Source organism: Lynx rufus, unplaced genomic scaffold (genome assembly GCF_022079265.1).
Source record: "Lynx rufus isolate CCGP_SWC_20201006 ecotype Redwood Valley unplaced genomic scaffold, mLynRuf1.p SCAF_2, whole genome shotgun sequence".
NCBI lineage: Eukaryota > Metazoa > Chordata > Mammalia > Carnivora > Felidae > Lynx > Lynx rufus.
The window spans coordinates 68,268,092-68,282,086 of NW_025814834.1; positions in this window are offsets into that span (position 1 = coordinate 68,268,092).

Consider the following 13,995-nt stretch of genomic DNA (forward strand, 5'->3'; position numbering starts at 1 on the left):
TTTCTTAAATATGAGTATTGGTGGATCTGTTCGCAAGATCATCCTTTTTTAACTCCTCATTTTCATTTTGTTAAAATTAGAATTTTTATTTTAAGCCATGCCTTCTACTCTCTGCACGGTGCATTCTGGCAATAAGTAACTTCTTCCAACGGATCCATTTCTTTGTCTCTCTCTTCCAGTTCTGTTCACCCCTTTTCCTAGATAGACAGATGCACCATCATTATCTATTCAGTTGCTATATTTAGAAACTTTGGGGGAGGGTCACTCTTGATGCCTCTCTTTCTCCCTTTTTGCCATATCTGATCAATCTGCAGATGTTATATTCGTCTTCTCAAAAATAGCTACAGAGGGTAAGTGTCTACATTTTTCTATGCTCTCTCTCATTGCTTTGGTGCAAATAACATCTGCCTAACCAGTAGGCTGAACCATAGGAAATTGGCATTTTTGTTAGACAAAAAAAAAAAAAAAAACACAACACCTTCATATATTCATAATTCATGTATTTCAACCTAAATAATTTCCCTTTATTTTTTCCTAATTCATTGGTTTCCACTGCAGTACGAGAAATCTTTCAGAAACACAAATCTGATCATATATCACATTTGTTAGTCCTCTTTAATGGTTTTCCGTTGTCCCCACGATAATGTCCAAATTCCTTTCCATGGCCTCCAATGTCCTACATGAGCCAGTCTCCATTGATTTCTTTAGTATCATTTTTTTTGCAACTTTCCACCCCTTACAATTTTGTTCATCTTACCTCTGGTCTTGTGTAGATATCATTTTTTTTACATGGTCTGTCTTCACTGTCGTCTTACTTGGCTGAGTCCAATTCATCTTTTACATTTCTTTTTTTAAAATTTTTTTCAACGCTTTTTATTTATTTTTGGGACAGAGAGAGACAGAGCATGAACAGGGGAGGGGCAGAGAGAGAGGGAGACACAGAATCGGAAACAGGCTCCAGGCTCCGAGCCATCAGCCCAGAGCCTGACGCGGGGCTCGAACTCACGGACCGAGAGATCGTGACCTGGCTGAAGTTGGACGCTTAACCGACTGCGCCACCCAGGCGCCCCTCATCTTTTACATTTCAATGTATCCGCCAGTTTCTCTAACCCCCAGATCTTTGTTAGGTGTTCTGTTGCACACCCCACACCGTATTTAATTTCATATTTGTTTTTTCATCCCCTCTACACAATAGCTCCAGAAGGAGAGGGGCCATATCTTCTGGTTGATACCTGGGTTTCTAGTGGTAATGCACTGCAGGTATTCAATACATTCTTGGGCAAATTACTTATTCTCTCAAGTTAGCCTCTGTTTCCATGTATCAAACGTGAGGGTAACTTCATCTTAGATACATGGGGGTGGTGGTGAGGACTTCCTGACAATACTTGTGTAATAGCACTTTTTGGCAGGCTATTTTTATTTTATTGTAGTTCCCTTTCCCGTTTACTTCCTTAGTATTTATTTGTTTCCTTTCATTTGGGAGCTTTATTTTCTTACTGGTAAAGGGGAGATTTCGTGTGTGACATAGGGAGGATGGAGGAGGATGGAAAATGAAATGGAGTCACATTTCTAATCCACCTGCCAACTCACATCCCTGGGACTGGGTTTAGGGAACTGTATAGAGAGAAGCAGAAGTGGCAGGATTCTTCAGGACTGTGTTGTCTTTAGGTAATAAAGTGGACACAGAGTTTGGAAGGAGACCCTTTGCCCTCTTGCATGGGATCCAATATTTTGTGACTCTCAGAGGATTGGGACCTTGAGTCTGCCAGGCTCAGGTTATGGGGATTTATTGTGAGACTACACCTGGCAGTAAGGAAGGTAGCGTGTATCTCATGGGAATAAAGAACAGTAAACATAACATGGCAGCCTTTGCAGAGATTAGAACTAGATTCAAGAATCTCTAAGGAACCTTTCTTTTATGGATCTTCACTTTTGTGTTCCTCTATTAATGGTACTCCCAAGACATTCCCAGGGCTGTTTTTGTTTTTGTCTTGTCTTCTTCCTTCTCCCCTTGCTGCTAGCTGTTTTACTTATCCTCTACTCTGTATGCCCTTTTGTCAAAGCTTTTATCTATTCAAAACACCTGGTCATAGCTGAAATTATCTTCATTGTATCTTGGAAGATAAGACTAAATAGGAAACCAGCTCATTTGACTTCGAACTTCATTTCTGATCCCGTGCCTCTGCAAGCATCACTGTGTTTACTCGTTTATTCATTCAGTTAATTTGTTCCACAGATAGTGAGCATCTCTTGTATTTTAGGCATTTTTCTTGGTATGTGAAATAATACCTAGATACTATACACATTAGACGCCCCTACCCTCAAAGCAATCACATTCCAGCAACATTCAAACTATTGCAATTTAATATTGGAAATGGAAAAGAGACTGAGGCCGGGGCAGATTTCTAGCAGTTACCAGTGAGATACTATATTGCAAATGATCAGCAAAGTAACAGATGAAGACACTGAGGTCTTGCTTCCAGGGCTCCTTGAGGCAGCTCCACGCTTTCGTTCTCTCCATTGATTGCACACAGCCCTCCCTTTTACCTCTAAGTACACTATACATGTTTTGTACCTTCCCTCCCATCAGACTGCTCCCTCCTGTGTCCCATAGAACAGACTGCTCCCTCCTGTGTCATATAGAACCCTCTGTTTCCCTAGGCCAGGGGTGGTTTACCTATGAAATTAACTCAGGGGCTGGAGAGCACTCCTGGATTAATGCACATTATCTCCAGATAATGTGTTTGTAATTTAGGAAGGATTTTCCATCATCTTAACCACCCTACAAACCACCTGTAAAGATAATTTCAAACCTTTTTATTATTTTTTTTTTCAGGCTAATGGGGAAGCAATTGGCTGACAGGCAATTTTTGATTGCTTCCTAAATCTCACCATCTATGTGGCCAATTGGTAAATACTCTCTTAAAACCCCAACCAAAAGAGAAGTAAGTCAGAATCATTTGCTTTTACGCCAACTGTTGCATATGTCCTTCATTCTTTTTTAAAAAAGAAAACATTGTGAGTCTAAAGTATGAGGAAATGATTTCCACATTATGCTCATTAAAAACTTAGCTAGGTTTTCCTTGTCTTTGACATTATAAAGAAGGAATCTCAGGTAAGATCTTGAAGTGGGAGGAGCTGTCATCAGTGAATAGCTGCGTACAGAGATGCAACCCAATTATAGCACTACATTATTAACCATCAGGCATTTACTGCTGTTCCCTTTAGCATTGTTTTGCCTAAAATACAGGTGCATTTATTGCCTTGGACCCCAAGATTCACCACCCTGAGAGTCATTGGTTGCTTTGAGGACAGAGTTGCTTTCAGAAGCAATAGCGGCCTTAGATCTTAGTATTTCCCAGCTGTCATTCTCTTGTCATACCCTCTTTAAAAGGGTTTGGGGTTCTCCTCTCATTACATATGCATAGCTTCCATTAGTGTTAATCACATGCTCCATTTTAGAGCTGTTTTGGCCCCTCCGGTTAAATGGGCGTTTAAGCAGTTTTTAATGCATTATATGTACTTATTTTTTAAATGAGTATTATATGCCCAATTGACTGGAATGAATACAAAGTCCATCAGGTGAATACAGATTTATAATTGTTTTTAAAGCATGTATTATTTACTCGACCAACCATGACAGCCCTTTTGGAGTCATTCCAGCTGAGAGGGGAAATACATGTATATGTCAATACCGAATAAACCTTCATGAAATCTTTTAGTACTGTTCCCTCAGTTAAGCTTAAAGCTTATTTGGCTAATCATTTACTCTCAGCTTCTGTCTCCCTTCACAAACAAATTCTCAACATATTGTTCACTATTTTTAGCTTGCATCACCATCATCTGTGAGCTGGATGAGAGCTACACAAAGCCCCATTCAACTCAAATAAAGTCAACGGTATTCAACGAGATACAGAGCATCTGCATGACATGAGGACTTGATACTGAAAAAGACAAGATACGCTCAGTTCTTAAGTCACACATAACTGACCTACATAAATCGTAGTATTTAATAAATTATTTCATTTTACAAATTATCCAATCTGCCTAAAAATTACTGTAACTAGCAAACTGAAAAGAAATTAAATATATTCCTTGTTCTCTTTTCAGACATACAATTAAACACGACACTGCTGCTCTTTCATAGCATTAAGCAAGTTTCATATCTTTTCTCCCTTCCCTGCATTACTAAGATTATTCCAAAATTGTTTCTCAAGCCTTTAATGTACTTTTTATTTTTTGTAGTATCTTCACTTTTTACCATAATAATAAATTGACTGTATAATAGGACACTGGAATTGATTTTTATTAGCTTGTAAAACTTAAAGCAGATACAACATACAGTTTTAGGCAATGCATTCAGAACCTATGCCAAATGAAAGATGGCTGTTCTAGACCATAAAGTAAAGCATGTAGTGTGGTTGGTAGGATTGAAATCCATGTCAGCTTTGGGAAGAAAATGGATTGCTTACCACTACAGAAGTACAACACATAGGACTCCAATTTCGGAGAATGAAATCAAAGTTTTAAAATTTCAAAAGTACTTTAGGAAGAACCTGCCATTCTTTGTAGTTCAAAAACGAATGCATGAGCACAACCGCATTCACTGAAGTAACGAAGAGCAATCCTCTCTGTAGTGCATACGTGTGAAAATTGTTCTTGGAGAGCGTGCTATGGCCTCTGTTTGCAGAAACTGGCCACATTTGCAACTCTCCCTCAGACTAGAGGTTGGTCTGAGACTTGTTGTAGAGTCTTCCCAGGTAGCAGGATTCTGAGCAGAGGTGTGTGGCTGGCTGCTGCTGGTGTCCAGTGGTTTTTAACAGGGCCATTGTTGATGGTTCATTAGAATACCCTTGGGTGTTCTTGTGTGGCTGTCACAGAGGGCAGCTTAGTTATGACAATGTGGTGCAGAAACAAGGCAGCAATGGGTGGAATGTTGTCTCTTTATTTGAGACAAAAACAAACTCACCTTCACAAAAGCTGTCCTTGGAGAATCATAATGAAGTAAGGTGACTTTACATACTAAAAAAAAAATCCACGTTGAAATTCTCAATAATGGATTGTCAGCCTGGCAACCATATTTATGTCTGTGTTACTTAATTACAGGTTAATGTTGTTCCATGTCAGATAACAGAGGCTGCTTAACTAAATATTATTACATATTTTATACCATTCATTTTCTTTTGAGTTTTCCTACTATTTAGCTTTCTTATTCAAGTCTGTGCATCCTTCCATATTTTTCCCTTTCTTTTTTTTTCCTATTCTTTTTTCCCCCACAAATACTCATTGCAAATTTGCTACTTGAATTTGGCTTTGAATGAAATAAGTTTCGAGTCTTTTTTTTTTTTTTTTTTTTTTAGGTCTCAAGTCTTTAAGACCATTAGCGTTTACAAGGACTATATACATGCAAAAAAGGTAATAATTTAATATAAGTATATAAGGAGAGTGTTAGCAAAAATACCAGTAGGATGCTGTTCATTGGGATTCACTGGTGAATTTTTTTTTTATTTGTTTGGTACGTTCATTTCTATATTGGTGAACCATAAGTCTTTCTCAAAGTGAAGCAAGGCATTTCTAGGGTGCCTGGATAGCTCAGTTGGTTAAGCATCTGACTTTTCATCTCGCTCAAGTCATGATCTCCCAGTTCTGTTGGTGGGATTGAGCCCTACCTGGGGCTCCATGCTGACTGTGGAGCCAGCTTGGGATTCTCTCTCTCTGCTCCTCCCGCAGGCAATCTCTTTCTCTCTCAAAATAAATAAAAAATAAACAAACAAACTTAAAAAAAAAGAAAATCATTTCCCTGCAAGAATCAAAATCATTCTATTAAAAATTACAAAAATATTCCCCAATGCCCTTTTGCATATCTTGGTTAACTATATGCATTTTTAAGAATATAAAATATGTAGTTGATATATTCCATACAATAAAAGTATTATATGTAAAAGTAATAACTTGACTTCCAGTTGGGAAGTGTTATCATTATAATACCTCACTAATCCAAAGTATAATTTACAAAAGAATAAAATAAAACTTTACATGATACGGTAAAAATATGGTGAAAAATCTTTGCATTGAATATCCTCCCCTCTTTTGAAAAAATAAGCCTTTTAAAATTGTTCATAATTTAGGGGAAATAACTCTAGGGAAGAGATATCTGTCTGTTTCGACCTCCCTCATCATCAAAATATTTTCTTTATAAGCAACCAACTTCCATTTGTATGTCCTTATTTCACAGTGCAAAGTCCTTTGTGAATGGGCCACCTTCCCTTACACATACAGGTCCCTGCAGCACAATCGCATAGATTGACTGACCTGGGTCATTAATTGTTACACTTGAAGAACTCTATAAACTTGAGCAGAGCAGTGAGTAGGAATGTGACACTGACCATAGAGATTGCATTTTCTGTTGTTGTTGTTGTTGTTTGCCTGTATTTTAAAATTGTTTTTATCCCCTGGTTATTTCCCACTTGAAAGCAATATTATTGAAATGTTTTATTAAAATAAACGGTTTCCATATTTAGTAATGTCTCAGAATCCCCAAGCATTTCCTTGGTTGGAATAAACTCTAGATTTCACTGCACTCTTTCATTAGTAAGGCAGCAACGTGATAGCTTCTCCTAGGTAAGTTCTATGCCGCTGTTCAAGTGGAAATAGTTAAGTAAAAAAGCATCAACATCGAGGTGGTGCGGCTATTGCGTTTCAGAAAAAGAATGGAGATGAGATTGTGATTTTGCTTATTGATATTAATACCTGGAGCTTCGCTTTCCTGTGTTGTGCAGATGATGGCGTCAATGAGAGCTTTGCTTGCAACAGAACAGAACAAAGCAAATAAAACCGAACCAACCCAAAGTGTGTTTTACAAAAGAATAAAATAAAACTTCACGTGATATATGACTGTAAAAAAATATTCCCACTGCATTTTCTCACCATTTTTTTTTAAGGCCAGGTGTTAAAATACGCCTATTCCTATGTTGTTTTTTGAAAGCATGTATCTTTTGAATATCTTACTTTATTCTTAAACCTTTCTAAATGTTTGTTAAAATATCACAAGCCTACTAAGCCCAACTCCAACAAAAAGCAACCAGTTTGATATGGCAGATAACGTCCTCAAAACGTCACTTCTCTGAGAACTAAGAAAACATATTCAGGTTTTCAGAGAAGAGGAATAGCAGATGAATTTCAAGGAGTTGAGGTATTCTTGCTCTCGGTCTCTTTCAAAACCCCTGAAATTGACTCTGAAGCTGAGCTGATTTCACGTTAGAAAGCTGTCCTAAATACACACTGACAGAGGGACCGTGTGAATGGATGCAGAGCTGTCTGCTCCCTCACACATGCCACCAAGCGCACTCTCAAGTTCTGACTTGTTTAAGAAGACTGCAGACTCCTTAAACTCATTTTTAAAATACAGTCCAGCTAAGATGAATACAGACTCGTGCACCCGTACACATGTGTGTCTTGAGGCCGAAAACAGTCCACCCTATATTCAGGTAAATGTGTATTAGAAAATTATGGCATCACTGTTAGCATCTTTATTGGTTGACTAAACCTCCTGGTGAATATTATGATTGATCCAGGGGGAAAAAATAGTGTAAAAAGAGACTGGATACACTTTAACTTGGTATGGTTGGTTCGAAAGGGGCTTTCTTAATTTCCTTGCATGGTACAACAAAGCACTGAGAAGAATCTACAGTGATATAAAGAAATAGAATTCCTATACATCTTTATTGAATGTGACACGATATAATCAAAGAATGCACATAATTAAGTACTCAAGCTCAGAGCATCTTTGAAGCAGGAATTCTGCTGATTTTTTATTTTATGTGATTGCTTACAGATTAGTTCTCTATTTGCTCCTAAAGAATATACTTAAACACTCAATCAATGAATAACCTACAGCAGTTTGTTGTAGATTCAATAATGGGGAATGGTGCATTGTACCAGGATAGTCAGATATACCCATAGGGAGTGTCAGTGGTCAAAATGCTTCCATTGCCAGAAGGTAGTCTGAAAATGGTCTGGAAATTCAATACAGCATTGACCCTACATTGTATACATGATCCACAGTCAGTTTCTCAAGCATACTTGAAGTTTTAAAAAGAACCATTAGAAAAAAAGCTGGAATTGAAAAAAAAAAACTGTTTTAAATGAGGGGTTTTTTTGTGGAAAGGTTGATTTTAAATGTATTAGTTTAAACGAGGTAAGTAGAAAATCTAACCATTTTCACTGTAGGTTACATGTGTCTGAAATTATTTTTAAAATAACTTAACATAATATTTTAAGGCTTTAAAAATAACCTAACGTTTTAAAGTTATGTACTAGTATTTCTATTTGCGTGAGTATTAAATGCTCTCCTACTCCATCCTTCTAAAATCTCCTGATGTTAAACAACAAACAGCCACATGTAAACACACACCTTGTGATGTCTGTCTGATTTCTTTATTAAATCATTTTTTCCTTTATTTTATCAGTAGATTAAGAATCAGTGACAGGATTTCTAGGCAAACAGACCAGAGCCTTCCACCAAATATACTGATATGTTTGCTTTTTCCTACATTGTGACAATTGCCAGTATATGTTCATTAAAATGCATGTTAACGTTGATTCTCTAATTATTAGGTGCCTTCCTTGGTGCAGTTATTCCCAACTGCTTCAAGATGGTACCTTTGTTATTCTGAAATCAGGAGAAGATTAGGAATTAGGACTCCACCAGCAGAAAAAAGATAATAACTGATTTTGGAATACACTTACTTTGGGAACGCAGAAATTTCTTGTCTTTTTCACACACGCACTGAGTTCCTTTTCACAGTGTTAGTAAATTGAGAACACACATTCTCACATCACATACACCCTAGCACGTATTTTGTAAGTTTTAGACTTCTCATTTTCCAATTAGAAGGAGAGCTACAATTGCACGTTAAGAACTGCAAATATATGTATAATAGTAAATACTGCATATATATAAATAATGTCTGCATGCACATAACACATGCATAAACATATGCTTTTAGTATTTCACACAGGGTTATTAAATGTATAAATTAAGACATAAATTCCATGTGCTCTAGAAGCTGGTACTAAAAACTTAGTTTGACTTTTATGGTTATTTGGCCAAATGGCATGGACAATCATAGAATCATCCTGTGATGTTTCTGAGAATAAAATTCTTTAATAAACTGTATACTTGCATCCTATTGATTTTTGTCATGCAGATTTTATGTTGAACTTCAATAGTGCTTTGATGATGGTGACGATAATTCGAATGTTATTTTTCCCCCCACATTGACAGGTTTACCTTTTTTCAGTCTAAAAGTTACTTTTTTAGAACTTGCGTTACATCTTATGGCTTATCAATTAGTACAACTTCTGTGTAAGACAAGTGCTATTTCTCTAATTACAGATGGAGAAGTAATATTATAAGTTGATTATTGCACACAATGAAATAGGAGTTCGTTGTAATGATTGGTGGGTTTTTCTATTTCACTTTCTTCTGTTTTAAGGTAACAACTATACTCTTCTATAAAAGGATTTACCTGATCTTCTGTTGACGAAAGATGTGAATACATCTTTGTGGTAAAAATCTGCAAAGTTCCTGGAATTGGGCTGGGCTCAGCGTTGTTGTGTAACAATTGCTAACTCTCTGAATTCTGCCCTGTATTCTGTATTCATCACAAGAATTCTAATGGTTTGTGCCTTTTTTGTGAGAGAAGACTATATTTTCTAATTTGGGTAGATCAGCTGGGAAGTTATAGCGTACCTTGAAAATAACACCGGCTATAGAACAAAATTTGCATAAGGACCGAGCTCAAGAGGGTTAAGAACTAAAAGTACCAGAGAAACTTCGCTTTTACTCTGACTCATAATCACAACCTAATAGTAATAATCCAGAAGCTGGTTTTCTAGTTTAAAACTAAATTACAGGCTGCCAGGGTACAGGGCTGTGAGTCTGCCTTTTCATAGCTGTTTGTTTAGGTCCAGGCATACGGGAGGTGCTCGGTAAATAGTGTTTACATGACAGAGCAAAAGGGTACAATTTTTCCTCATTTCCATCTTTACAAAGGCACGTAAGTTAAGTAAAATTGATTTGATGTCCTTGCGATTTTTTAAAAACTAGAACATTCGATTTCAACACTGACTAATTTTTCCAATTACTATTTTTCCTAAGATTGAAGCGAAAGCAGTTCCATTCAGATCCTAATCCAGCCTCCTTATGCTGAGAGATCTCTGATCTTCATTTATTTTCTACTTCCCCTGCTAAATGGTATGATACCTAGCACAATAATCCTACCTCAATTGCAGGATTTATAAGAGCTTAATGATCTTAGTTTATGGGTCATCATTTTTTAAGTAGCTCTTCTTAAACTCAGACCTTTACCATTATGCTTCTGGGTGGGACCATCAAAAAGCCTTTTCTCATACGTAGAAATTAGTTCATGCTCTGCTTTCACCAATGCAAATATTTACTGAGAAGAGAGAGAAAGAAAATAATCTTTCACGCTCCCCCCACCCCCCCCTTCTGAAACCTAAAAGCATTTTGTTTTCTAGAGCTCTATAAAAGTTCAGCACATAAAAGGTTAGGAGCCTGACTTTTTTCTGTCGTGTATATCTTTGAAAAATTGGTTTATGAAGAGTCATACATCATGTAGCCAGACATATGGGAATAGTTAAAGATTAAGGTAAATAGACAAATTGAACTGCTTTAAATCATTTTCCTGGTTTCAGTTTTATGAAAGAGCTTATGAACAAAAGCTGACATTAAGCAATCACAATAGGCTCTTCTATATGTTTTAGACAGTGGTAAAGACTTTAGTGTCACAGACTGTTGCATCACGGAGAGTTACATCAATTTGATTGGTGTCCAGATTTCAAAAATGTTACCTTGTCAAACCGTAACCTTTTCTAAGTTTTTCATTTGTCATTGTTTTGTAGATTATATCATTTATTTTACATTACCTGTATCAGAAAGCATGGATCACGGATTATAAGATTTTTTTATTATATATTGGTTGTTTTTGTTTTTTAAATAAAATTAATACTGTAGGCATTTGTGTTCGAAAGGGACTAATCAAATATTTTGGAAGGAAGTTTGATTTCATGTAACAAACATTACTGTAACTCTGCCTAAGGAGACCTTTGATTCCTTTTTACAAAAAAAAAAAGAGAGAGAGAGAGATTTTCAGAACCATTAGGATAACATTTCTAATAAATTGAATAAATATACTGAACTTTTGCAGGGTACCTAATACTCTAATATCCTGTGGAGAGAACCTGGCTGTTGGACTTTAAGGTAGGTCCCAGGAATTTGCCCACTGGCATGGTGACAAGCCCCTACTCTTATGAAAAGTATTATGGGATCTTTAATGTCCACACAGGAGAGTAAGGATTTAAGATTTTGTGGTCTCATTTGAAAGACCCCTACATAGTAAACTGCATGGAACTCAATTTATCTATCTCAGAAAGGAGAGAAGGCTTTGTAGCCCCTGTACCTATAAATCTAAGAAATGCTGTGAATATATGCCTTCATATTCATGCAGCACCAATCCCCTTCTTAAAAAAAATAATAAAAATAACAAGGTCTATGATCATCAGGTTGATATAGATAAAAATCTATTAACTTTTCATCATTATCACAGCTCTCGTATCAAAGTGCAGACATTCGTGGGGCTAGCTCACCTCCCCTGGTAGCTGTGCAAAGAGATAGATGAAGATCTTTTACATACTTTGTTGGTTGGCCTTTTATGGTGTGTGTGCTCGATTTAGGAACTGCTGATGGTAAAGTGTAATTTAAGAAGATTACAAATATTTGCACAGCTATGTGAGCCCAGTTTAGAAGACATCCAGCTAACAAGGTTTCTCATATTCTGAGTGAATGTGAATGATAGGAAAAAGAGTAAATTCTGGAAAATATTGACCAAGTTTACTACAGAATTTGATTGATTCTATGTGGTAACACATATGTTTATGCCCAGCCTGAAGACTGATATATATTAGGCACGGCATAAATGCTAGTTTTTTTTTTCTTTTAAAATATTCTAATTATCACTAGAAATATGTGTAAGAAATAATCCTGTAAAGTTTGCTGAAGTACCTCAGGACGTAAATGTATGAACAGTTTCTTAATAAGGAATTTGGACATAGAGGAAAAACACCATCATGCGTATTTTGATAAAATTCTAGCATTTTTGTGGTTGGGAATCTTTCTGGGATTGAGTGCTTCTAGCAATTGTGTCCTCAGTCTCTCCTTATCATATTTCCAAGCGTGCGCACGCGTGCGTGCGCGCGCGCACACACACGCACACACACACGCACACACACAGTTTTAACTCACTTAAAAAGTGAGGTGTGTGTGTGTGTGTGTATGCGTGTGTGTGTGTTTAGGTCAGGTTAGCTAAGTGATTTGTTTATAAGAATAAGGCTTATGCCTGCATAAAATATTAGTATAAATTCATGAGTTCTAATTCCTTCTCTATACATTTAGCTTATCAACTCAGAAAGCTATATCCATTCTTTCAAATGGAATACACATACCTTCCCTGTATCTGTTCTTCATGACCATGAAATTCTATTTCAGAATAGAAACCTCCATTTTGCAGATATTCTTTCATTTTTCCAGCAGTCCAGTGTACTTATAACTATAATGGGATTTATTTGTGAAATGAAGGGGCTTAAAACTAAGACAAAACAAAATGATTATTTAATCTTTGATGGGATCTTTATTGCTTGGCCTCAAAATTAGCTATTTTTAAAAACAAGTCAGATTCATTAAACATTTGGATTCAGAGCAATATAAAGTTTTTTTCTCCCCACTGTTACTGGAAACAATGGAAGTTCAATATTTCATTGAACATTTATGGCATCGAGTGTGAAACAACCTTTCTCTTTAAGGTGTTGTCATTAGTTAAGTCAGTTATCCCAGCAATTTAAACAATTAAAACATATCCCGAAATATCCATAAAACCTGACAATGTATCACTGAAGCAATACTCTAATAAAGTTAATGCACTATTATAACTTAAAAAAATCTTAGATCATTTTAAATTTCTCTGGTATGCTTGATCACGGAATTATATTAAAACATTTTTAAGTTTAAGAGCACATCTAGGTCACTTGTGATGATGGATATACTTTTTAAAGTTTCTTAATATTGGCTATAAAGCAAGTGTCAATGAGCTTGAACTGCAGGAGAATGGTTTTTCCTCTTTCCACAAGGTTCTTCCAAACGCTGGGCACTAGAGGGAGCTGTTGTAACTGATTGTAACAATAAGACACCTGAACTTGTTCCTTGAATCAATACTATCAGGATCCCAAAATATTTCTAATGAGCTACTATATTGTTATTAGTTTTTAACACTGGGCTCTGTGAATATCATCAGCACAACTCGCAAGGCAAATCACAAAAGCGTAATTAAAGCGAAAAGCTCCCTAACTTGATAATTATTTGTTATTGTTGAAATGAAATCAAGATTCTGCTCTCCCACCCTTTTTAATACTCTCCCAGTCTTTCTTCAGGATGCATAGGTTGGCGATACATTTGTATAAATGGCAAGGAAAACGGGCTTGTCAGGCAATTACATATTCTTTGGACTTGAAACGTACATAGCCACAAAAGGTTGTTTCTTAAAACAAGCGCATCAAGAGGCTGCCCGTCCAACTTTTCTCCTGGTGTTTGAGGAAAATTGTAGCCATTCGAGGATGTCTGCACATGAGGATACACCATCTTTATGTCAGAAAACGTTGCTTTATATGAAAATTGAAGGATCATCTCCTCCCCCTGCCCCCACCCTCCTGGTGGTTATTTATAAAGGCGTCATTGGTAGTTGCCTTCCTTAGACCTTCCCTGCAGGCATGATCAGACTCAAGCAGGCAGCTATTTCCCTTTAATTTTCCACAGCAAGCCAGTAATGCTTATGATTATTGTGAAGTCAGGAAAAGTTTAGTTTCATCAAGTGACATGTAGTGATACAATTAGTTACTTAAGCACTTCTCATAAAATGTTCC